We start from the raw sequence: 6,745 nt of genomic DNA on the forward strand, positions 1-6,745 counted from the left end.
CGCCCCGGACCGCGCGATTGGCGGGACTGGAGAGGTGTGGCCTGGGCGGGAGGGGGCGTGGTTTCGGGGGGGCTGGCGTTTGCCGCAGGAGCGGAGCCCTGAGCCGAGCGGGGAGCGGAGGGGCGGGGGCGCCGGAGCCCGCGGGCCGCTCCCCGCGCCCAGCGCCCGCCCGCCCGCCTTCCAGCTCTCGGGCTTCGGCTGCAGCAGCGCCAGCGGGAGGCGGAGGCGCAGAGACCCCGGCCCCGCGGGCAGAGACAGTGAGTGAGCGCGGCGTGGGGGGTGGGGGCCCGCGGGCGGCTTCGGCCCTCTGGCCTTCCGTGCCGGGGTGCCCACTCCGGGCGGGGGGGGGCAGGGGCACTGCCCTCACGCGTGTCCTGGCGTGGGGACGGGGTCTCGGAGGGGAGCGGGGCAGGCGATGACGTCACGCGCTGAGGGGCGCGGCCGGGATGACGTCACTGCCACCCCAGGTTAGGGTAGGGGGTCCAGGGGCTCCGTGGGTACCCCCTGTGTCCAGGGATGGCGCTGGGGGAACCCTTGAGGTGGGATTCCCCGCCTTCCTTCCCCTTTCTACCTCGGGCACCTGGGTCCCTGTGTCCTCTTCATCCCCAGCCTGAGGACGCCCCACAGTCAGGGGTTTGGGGGGAGATAGACCCGGAATAGAGCCAGACATCAGGGTCACCCCTTCCCTGGTCATGTGTGTGGGAGGATGCCCTCAGCCCTCGGGCATCCAGCCAGATGCTGCCAGATTTGGGGGCGGGGGGGGGGAGAACAGCATGAAGACTTAGCATGAAGGACTTAGAAGTCCTAGCCCACCACTACACTTTAGGCCAAATTTTACAAAATCCTGAGCTCCCCTTTCAGCCTGTCCTAACTACCACCACCACCCAGGTAAGGATCAAGGCCAGTATCCCTTGACTTCTTGCATATCCCCCTCCTCCTAATCCACCTGTGCTCTCTCTCCTTTCCCTCCTTGCTCTTCACTCCCCTCCCCTTCCATAGAATCTGACTTAAAAGCCTGTCCTCCTCCTCAGGCTAATCTGTGTGGTCAGTTTGGCCACCTTGTAAGCATTCACGTCCTGCCTTCCCTCTGGGGACCCCGATGGTAGGGCACAGGAGTGGGGGAGGGGAGTTGGTAGTGGAGCAGCTACTGCTGCCCATGTTCATTCATTCAACAAGCGTCTATAAAGTGCAGAATGTGTACCCAGGCCTGTGGTAAGCATGGGGAGATACAGAGTGTAGATGGCAAAGGGCCTCTGGCCCCAAGGACCCTGCTGACTAGTAGGGGAATAACACTTCTCCTGGGTTATATAGTTAGGGGGACACTGAGATAGACAGTCATTGCTAAGGTAGGGGGGGAGGGAGGATCAGGGAGGGCTTGGTGAAGAAGATGCACCTGTAAGGGTAGAAAGCAGCTAGGGTGTTCAAAACATTGGGAGCAAAGCCACGGAGCATGTAAGGGAATGGTCGCAGGGAGACTGAGAGTCATCATGGGGGGCAGAAAAGAGGCCAGTTCGGCTGGAGAACATGGGGAAAAGTACAAACTGAGACTGGAGAGGCTAGTGGGGACCAGATTATGGAGGTCCTTGAACTCTCGACACAGGCATTGTAACTTCACTCGGTGGGCAACAGGCTTTTGAATGACATGAGAGGCAGCTGTGATGAGAGAGAGAGAGAATCAATGAGAGAAGTGCAGGGGAAAGAGGACTGGATCAAGAGTCAGAGAACCTAGCTTCAGATCTTGGCTCTGCCACTTTTGTGATCATGAACAAATCACTTCACCTCTGGGCCTCAGTTTCTTCATTTGTAAAATGAGAGGACTGAACTAGAGACTTCTAAGGGCCCTTCCAACTTTAAATCTATGATCCATATGACCATAATCACCTACTAGGTTTGCTGTGACTAGTTCTGTGCATGAGAAAGATTATTCTGGTAGTCTGAAGAGAGAGGGAGAGAGTCAAGGTGGGATTCTTTGCTCTAAACCCTGTGGGCTGCACCAGGTCTGTGGCTAGTGGTCTAGATAATGAACACACCATTCCCTGTGTCCAAGGGAGCCATCTATGATATCTGAGGGGAGCAGATGTTATAGTCACAAGACCCCTTTAAGCTGCAAATAACTGTAGAGGTCAGCCAGATTAACCCCGTTATTGTGAAAATGGGGAAACTGATGCCCAGAAAAGAGACAGATTTGCCAGGCTGCCAGATGGCTGAACCTCTTCGTTGTCCTGCCAGGGTCCAAGTAGTGCTGTGAGGGTGCTGCCCTCCAGGTCATCAAGCAATCCACCTTCTTAAGACTGAGGAATTTTAATAGTAAGCCTTTATTGAGCTCCTAGTGTGTGCTGTTCACAGTGCTAAGCCCTGGAGATACAAATAAGAAAAAGAAAGAGTCCCTCCCCTCCAGGAGCTTAAAGTCTGATAGGTGCTGATAGGTGAAGACCAGACATAGAAGGAATCAGAAAAGGGTGGGGAGGAATTAAAGGGAGGAGAAAGTATGTGTGTGGGAGAAAGGTCTCAACTTATGACCTTCTTGCCCCAGTTCCCAATAATAGTAATAACTAGCTTTTACGTAGCACAGTAAGGTTTGCTTAGCACTTCACACAGGCTATCTCATTTAATCCTCACTACAACCCTATGAGGTAGGTGCCATAATTATACCCATTTTACAGATAGGGAAACTGAAGCTGAGAGAGATTAAGTGACTTGCCCAGGATAACACAATTAGTGAATGCTTGAACTCGGCGTTCTGTTCACTAGATCACTTAGCAACCTCAGAGTTCCATCATATGCCTAGTCCCCTCTTGAGCCCTGGGGGGGGGGGGACCTCTTTTCCCTTTCTATCATTACAACCCCAGTGACTCACACTGTTCAAGATCTTAATAAATGTTTGAATTGAACTGAAGAATTGGCTTGAGAAGGGCATGTAGGGCAAGCTGTACTGCTGAGGAAGCTCCTCAAGTCTAGAGAGAAGGCTCAGACTCTCCCATGAGACTGAGAAGAGGATACACCATGTCCTGCAGGTGTGCCAGTGGAATTCAGGGCTGAGGGAGTTCAGAAGTGGGTGAGTTGGGCAGGGCTAATGAAGGCAGGGCTGGGCTGTTAGTCAGGAGGCCTGTGGAGCTCCATGCCTCGGTTTCTCCATCTGTAAAAGATGATTGCTAAATTCTCTGCTAATGCTGACAGCCTACAGATGTAGTTAGGGAAAGCTTCAAGGTAGGGCTTGAGCTGACTGTAAGTGTTTACCTGCTATGTACGGGGAGAGGAGAGAGAGAAGAGAGGGCACATATGATGGGGAAGCCAGACTCCTGCCATCAGCATTGACATTATCCTGGAATGTTTGGAGGACAGGGAGTCTGGCCCAATGGAAGCAGAGAAGAGGTCTAGAGCAATGCGAAACTCTAAGATCGTAGGATTTATCCTGGGAAGGGACCTTAGAAAGCATTTGCCCCATTTTCCTCATTTTTTTTTTTCCAAACAAATGAAGAGACTCCTGCCTCCTGGTGGGAAATGACTTGGTCATATAAGTAGTAAGTAGCAGGATCAGATCCATCCTCACATTCAGTCTTCTTTCCATGATGTCCTCCTGCCTCCCTCTCCCAGATAAGGCTGAGAAGGTAATTGGGGATCGCATGAGGTAGGGTTTTGAATGTCAGACTAAGGACTATGGAATTTATCCCCCGAGCACATAGGGAGCCATTGAAGATTTGTGTGCTGGGGAGTGTTATAGTCAGCTTTGTGCATGAGGAAGATAAATCTGTGTGCAAGATTGGTTGGGGATGGGCGTGAGGGGCAAGGAGCCTGGAGGTGGGGAATCTGGAATGGAAATGGACAAGGCACAAATCTCGAACATGGCAGAAATGAATCTGGGAGTCAGGGTGGACCACAAGCTGAAAACTAGTCTCATGAGTGAAGCCAGAAAGAGGGACCTGAAGAGCAATGGCATCCTCTGGATTCTGCAGCCTCTAGCCCCTCATCCCAGTGCTGTGCATCACTTGCACCTAAGATGATCACAAGATTTTAGAAATCCTGGAAAGGACCTTAAAAATAATATAACCCAATCCCCTGATTCCATGTGACATAGGCTGTCAGCAGAGGATGGGAAGGAAGAAAGTGGGGAGCACTGAAACCTTTAGCAATCTATCGGCCTTGGAGGTAGGGCGAGGCTAGGGATTGTGGTCAGATTAAAGGAAGAGCTCTGGTGAAGGCCCCAAGGATCTGTAACAATTTTTATCAGTTATTTGGATGGCGGAAGCATAGCTGGCATACCGATCAGATTTTTAGATGCCACAAAGCTGGGAGCGGTAGCTAACTTGTTAGACAACACAGTCACGTCCAAAAAAGATCTCAGCAGGCCAGAATGATGAGCAGAACCTAATAAGTGACATTTTAAAAGATGATCATTTTTAACATAGTAAACATCAACAAAGTTGAACAACTTCCTCCCCCAGCAGGCGGTTTGGAGATGGAACTAAATGAATTAACAGAAAGCCCACTGATAATTTATAGACTCAGAAGCAGGATTTGAACCCAGATCTTCCTACAGCCAAGTCCACTTAGCTATATGCACCATGCCATATCTTACCAAAGAACTAACAAGTAGGGTTGTCCCATGTCCCTTTCTTAATCTGGCTTTCCCTTTTTTTTTTTATAGTCATAGTGTGTACACATTTGTTTTGACTGAAGATGAAATGTAGTAGATATAAATGCAAAGTTCGGCACTTTGGTTCAAAAAATCAACAGCACAAGGAAAAGATTATTCAGTGAGTGTAGCTTCCTTCAGGCCTTGGAGTGAGTGACCAAGGGGACAGTATGGCATCTTGCTAAGATACTAAGGAGAACACAGTGGCAGAATAACCCCAGATTTAAAGTCGGAAGAACTGGTTTCAAATTCTGGCTATGCTCCTTGTTATCTGTATGACCTTGTATGTCCTTCCTCTTTTCTGGGCCCCAGTTTCCCTCTATAAAATGAGAAGATTGGACTAGATCAGAGGCTCTTAACCTGGGCTCTATGAATTTTTTTTTAAATATTTGATAGCTGTATTTCAATCTAATTGGTTTCCTTTGTAATCCTATGCATTTTATCATCCTGTATATGTTGATGAATTTAAAAGCATTATTCCCAGAAGATAGGTATAGGCTTCCCCAGACTGCTAAAGGGGTCCATGATACAGAAAAAAGGTTAAGACCCCTTAGGCTGGATGGTCTTTTAGGTCCCTTGTTTTCTTGATTCTGCCAGAAGAGATGGGGACCCTTGGTGACTGTTAGGCACCTGAATTAAGGGGTGGGTTCTACCCCCTGCCAAAGGGGGGGTAGAACCTCCTCCCCTATTGGGAAGGAGGAAGGGGTGAAGAAATTCCAAAGGCTGCTACTACAATCAGTAAAGGTGAAAGTCTAGGGAATCAGACCTGGGCCAGTGTACCAGGAAGGAATCAATCCTTGCCCCAATCCCTCTCCCTAATAAGCCCTATTGACCTGGCTCAGTCATTTGGAGTGGGGTGGGAAGGTTAATCTGACACCACCTGTCTCTGCTGTTTGGGGACAAAGGGACAGGGTCCATTCCTTCCTCTCCACTGGGGCTTAACCCGGAAATCCCAAAAAGAAGTAACATGAGCCATCCCCTCCCCCCACACAGACACCTGTCTTGGATAGAGTGTGTTGAGGAAGGTCAAGCGACAATAGGATAATACCCAATGGAAGAGGCTGTATTTACAGAAAACAGCTGGGACTTTGAAGAGGGAAGGCCTCCCAGAGGTGAGGACTCCCTAGATAGGTTTTGAGGGAGCTCAAGTGATCAAGGGAGAGTGTGTGTGTGGGGAGGGGGGGGTGCAGTGTGTAAAGGTCTCACACTTTCTGGAACGTTTGTGCCCTAAGGCATTGCCTGCCTTCTTGGAGGGCCAGGCTGGCTGCTTCCCTCTCTGGGCACACAGTCCGTGGCAGTGATCAGAGTAGGTGATGCTTCTTAAGAGATACTTACTCCCCACCTCTTGTGCAGAAACAGACATCCAGGAGGGAATTCTGGAGGAGTGGTGCCCCAGGTGCAAACCTAGGAGTGTATAGTTTCAGATTAATTTCTCAGGCCTAGGGCCAAAGAGAGTCTCAGGCCAACTCACCTGTTCTCACCTCTGAAACCCTCCTTCACTTCCTAAGCTTCAGGAAGTCCTCCTGCCTTGTCCCACCCCCAGCACCTTTTTCTGCCTGTTCTGTGAACCCCTTCTTCCCATCTGACCCGTCCCCTTGTTCCTACTCACTGATACACCACTGGTTGGACTTCAGTGGGGACAGGGTTAAAGGCCAGGCCCCTTCTTTTGCCAGTAGGAGGTAGGAGCTCAAGGGGTGGGGTAAAGGACCCAGCTAGCAGAGAACTGCAGCACCACCATCCCCAAGCCCTGTGGGTGAGTCACCCTCAGGCCAGGGGGCTCCTGGCTAATAGGATTAGGTAACGGTGAGTTGGGACATTTGGGTGTCTTTCTAGCACCTCCTCAGTTAACTGCTTTGGGGAAGGGGAGTATAATGAAAGCCTAAGCCTTCAGTTCCTCCCTTGTGTCTGCTTTTTCCCCCCTTTCCTACATGTACGCACCTGTAAAGGTGCCCAGGTGTGAGTGCACAAACACGCATGCCCCTCCCCCCCTCCCCCCATTTCCGCATTCCAATGTAGGGGTTGGGAGGGGGATTTGGGGCAGGTGGTGAGGTTAATGATAAATGGAGGAGGTTTGAGAATGTCCCTTCCATTTCCTCCCCCTCCTCCTTCTCA

The 6,745-nt window shown here is 50.9% G+C and overlaps 1 protein-coding gene across 1 annotated transcript in view; it reads left to right on the forward strand.

Moving 5' to 3' along the window:
- The first annotated feature begins 179 nt into the window (after window positions 1–179).
- The window catches only part of LZTS3 (leucine zipper tumor suppressor family member 3), a 15,050-nt gene continuing 8,484 nt past the window's right edge, over window positions 180–6,745 (forward strand). Inside the window, exon 1 of the mRNA XM_027836632.1 lies at window positions 180–257. The gene's annotated coding sequence lies outside the window, so the exon portion shown is untranslated. The remainder of the gene's footprint in view (window positions 258–6,745) is intronic.

The sequence above is a fragment of the Vombatus ursinus genome, unplaced genomic scaffold (genome assembly GCF_900497805.2).
Source record: "Vombatus ursinus unplaced genomic scaffold, bare-nosed wombat genome assembly UNPS02014818.1, whole genome shotgun sequence".
Taxonomy (NCBI): domain Eukaryota; kingdom Metazoa; phylum Chordata; class Mammalia; order Diprotodontia; family Vombatidae; genus Vombatus; species Vombatus ursinus.